This window comes from Eretmochelys imbricata, chromosome 19, assembly GCF_965152235.1.
Source record: "Eretmochelys imbricata isolate rEreImb1 chromosome 19, rEreImb1.hap1, whole genome shotgun sequence".
In the NCBI taxonomy this organism is placed as follows: Eukaryota; Metazoa; Chordata; order Testudines; family Cheloniidae; genus Eretmochelys; species Eretmochelys imbricata.
Window position 1 is genome coordinate 7,820,894 of NC_135590.1, and position 3,608 is coordinate 7,824,501.

Below are 3,608 nucleotides of genomic sequence, written 5' to 3' on the forward strand. Positions count from 1 at the left end.
CAGCCTCCCCAGGCTGAGGGCAAAGATCTGTCCCAGAGAGAATTATTCAACACTTGGCATTAGAGACAAGCACTGAGATGTAGCAGGAGTGACCCCTTGTATTTCAGAATGGGACCCATGGGGCTCTGGCTTTGGGAAACATCTGTCTCCCCTTGGATCTACTACAGCATAACTTAACATCTCGGGCCAGCTCCTCAGCTAGTGTAAACTGGCTTATCAACCGAGAAGCTACGCCAATTTACACCACTTGAGGATCTGGCCCTGGGGTGTTACAGCAGCATCTGGGAACATGCAGAGATGAGGGATGGCTGCATTAGGTTTGGTATCTTACTGCAGGGAGAGACGAGAACTATCTCTACGTGGCAGTGTCTAGGCGAATGAATAATTTGCCTCACCTTAAAGATTTTGTCAAAACCTCATTTAATTCTCCAGCAACACAACATTCCCAGAAGGGACAAAAGTAATTTAGTCCTAAAGGAAACCAGGTTTTATTTTGCGAGAGCTGTTTGAATAAGGAGTCAGACCCTTGTAGCCTTTACTATAAATAAGGCCAAATCCCTTTGCACTGTGTTCTATTACAATTCCGGCCTGGCATCTCTACTGGCATAGTGTAACATCACCTCTTACCCAGGTGAGAATAGGGTCCTTGTGAGAAGCTGAGAGCTCCCTTCTTGCCCTGGAGAACACTGCAGCCATCTGAGAGTTTCAGTGAGGTTGGCTCTCTGGCGGGGTAGCAGCTGCCTTGCATTCATGCAGAGCCCCTCCCTGAATGTGTTTCTCAAACACACAAGAGGGATCATTCGCCATGGAGACCTGGGTGCAAATTGCATCATCAACCCTAGGCCCTTTCCCTTTCAGATCTTCCCCCGCGTTAATTAAACCTGAGCAGTTGGCCTGTTACATGCAAAATCTAGCTTTCAATAAGGGTGTGGCCCAAAGAGAGAAAAAAAACACAAAACCCTAACCCAGGGCTGATGCTTCCTCCGCCTCTTACCCACGAGTGAAAGAATGAATGAGAAAGCAACTCCGGGGGAGGTGTAAGGGGAGGGCTTTGGTCTGCCCTCAGCTACACCAATCTGCAGGAACACCACTGAAGTCAATGGGTTCACACCAGTGCCTCAGAGCAGAATTTGACTCAGAGGACCAGGCCCCACCCTGTGGTCTTTTGCTGAGCAAACCAGGTGTTGGCTTGCAGGGAAGTTCCTCCTCTCCCCAACCTGGAGATGATTTTTTTCTTACCTACTGCTTGGTGCAATCTGTTCCATTGGGACTGTGGGCCCCAGTGACAAGCCTGGCCTGCAGGGATGATGTATCAAAAACAGGGATGGGAGCAAGGGGTGGGAATGGGGCTGGATTTCACCCCCACAAAACCCAGTGGTGGAATTTTAACCAATGCCCCCACCAGCACATCACTGATCCCCATCCCCATCTACATCAAGCAACTAGCAGGTTGGTGATTATGCAGAGGGTTTGCTACTGACACAGGACCTAATACTGCTCCCATTAAAGTCAATGGAGCAGCTATGGGAGACCCCCTAGGAGAAGCCATGGTTTCCTGTCTCCGCCAGTTGTCTCTTGTCTTGTACGTAGGCTGTAAGTTCTTTGGGGGAGGGAATGTCTTTGTGTTCTGTGTCTGTACCGTGCCTCGCACAAGGGGGGGGCTTGGCCCATGACTAAGGCTCTTGATTGCTACTGCAATATAAATTAATAGTAATTATAATAATCTGGTGACCTTACCCTGGTTGCTGCTTGGGCTGTATTCTGAAGCCAACTCCGATGTCAGATTCTTCATTGGTTTCCTCATTACCAAATGCCATTTTCCAGGGGACACACTGGTCCTACGTGACAGCCCTGCTCACTGGAAACATGCATCTTTAAAATAGCAAAGAATAACAATCCCATTAGCATAGCATAGCAAAGAATAACAATCCCGTGTACTAGCTGTGGCTCGAGCGTCCGCCGTCAATCTCTGGATGGCGAGAGATTCTCCCCTCTGGGTCTGATGACTTGTGGGGACTGCTGGTGATGAAAAACTTACCTAACAGAGGCATAAATCACAGAAAACCAATGACTTGGAGACGTGTTTGGAAATTTAGTTCCATGTCACTGGAAATAAACAGTCTCACACAGTCCAGTTACAATCAGTTTTCTAGTAAATGATAGAGGGGAAGGACAGTCCAGTGGTTCAAGCACTAGCTTAGGACCTGGGCTCAGGCCCCTGCTCTGCCACAAACATCCGGTGTGACCTTGGCTAGTCACTTAGCCTCTTGGAACCTTAGTTCCCCATCTGTCCCATGGGATACTGGTACTTCCCTACCTCACAGGGGTGCCGGGAAGAGCTCAGATAATATGGTGTCAGGGACCATATAAGAACCTAAGACTGCACACCACTTGCGGCAGGCCGTAGCTACCCCCCGCAGGGAAAAGCAGGCTGATTTCACGCTGTGGTGCATAGCTACACGCGCGTCGGGGAAAGGCTCTGGCGGGGGACGGCAGTGGGGAAAGGCTCAGCAGTGGGGAGCTACCGGAGTCCTTCCCTGTGGCGGGGAAAGGCTCTGGCAGCAGAGTGGGAGCAGGACGCCACGCTGTTTGAAATGGCAGTGTAGACCAGGCACTGCTTGGGTGTGCAGGTTACACTCCCACCGGACTCAGGTCTGTCCTAACGCGACTCATCGACACAATGCCTCACCATCGACATTGCTATTTACACCTGCGCTCCGGGGCACACAGTGTAAGCACCCGACATGCCACAGAAGGGACTGTGCGGTGGAGCCGAACCTTAAGATCGATACTGGGCCAAATTTGCCCCCGCATCGCTGTATCAATATCAGTGGAGTTACACCAGGGACAAATTGGGCCCAATGTAGTGATTTTTTTTTTTTTTTTGTATTCTTATTTTGTAAAGAAATGAAAAACCCCATAAAAATAAAACTCACCCTTCGCTGGTTGATTTTTGGGTGGAGGGAGGGCATTTTGCACCTGGGTCAGTGGCAAATGACAGCATGCTGGAGAGGACGTTTTGTTAAAGACCAGTAGCCGATGGCAGCCAGCTGGGGAATTCAGGCTGTCCTGGGATATAGAACACAGGAAATGAGCAATCAAATATTAACTGCGGGGGTATCCGGGGAGCTGGTGGTGGAAATAGCCGTAGTTTGGTTCAGGGCTGACATACCAGAGCCAGGGGAGTGTCATGGAGTCACCGGAGCGATGCTCTGGAACTACGCCATATGAGGCCAGCCAGGACTCTGCGGGAGCCTCCTCTCTCTGAGCAGACTGTCTCCCGGGCAAGAAGCTTACACAGCTTCCACCTTCCTGGGTCTGACCTCGGAGCATTCAGCAGCCCCTTCCACACCGCGTGCTTCCCACAGTGAGACCGCCCAGGCAGGGCTCCTGGGGAAGCCAGAGGGCCCTGCACCCCAACTCCGCAGTCAGACGTGACTCTCAGCCAGCCGGTAAAACAGAAGGTTTGTTAGTCGACAGGAACACAGCGTAGAACAGAACGTTAGCACAGAAATCAGTGACTTTCAGCCAAGTCCATCTTGGGGGGAGGGGAGCCAGGGCTCTGGCCCTCCCCCTGCACCCCAAGCCAGCCGAGACTGACTCCGCTT

At 51.2% G+C, this 3,608-nt stretch overlaps 1 long non-coding RNA gene across 1 annotated transcript; it reads right to left on the reverse strand.

Moving 5' to 3' along the window:
* Positions 1 to 470: 470 nt before the first annotated feature.
* On the reverse strand, positions 471 to 3,185 carry LOC144277353 (uncharacterized). Its single transcript, XR_013348436.1, has 3 exons — positions 2,937 to 3,185; positions 1,738 to 1,872; positions 471 to 813 (listed from the first exon to the last, which is right to left on the reverse strand). It is a non-coding gene; the product is annotated as an uncharacterized LOC144277353 (long non-coding RNA).
* Between the last annotated feature and the right edge of the window lie 423 nt (positions 3,186 to 3,608).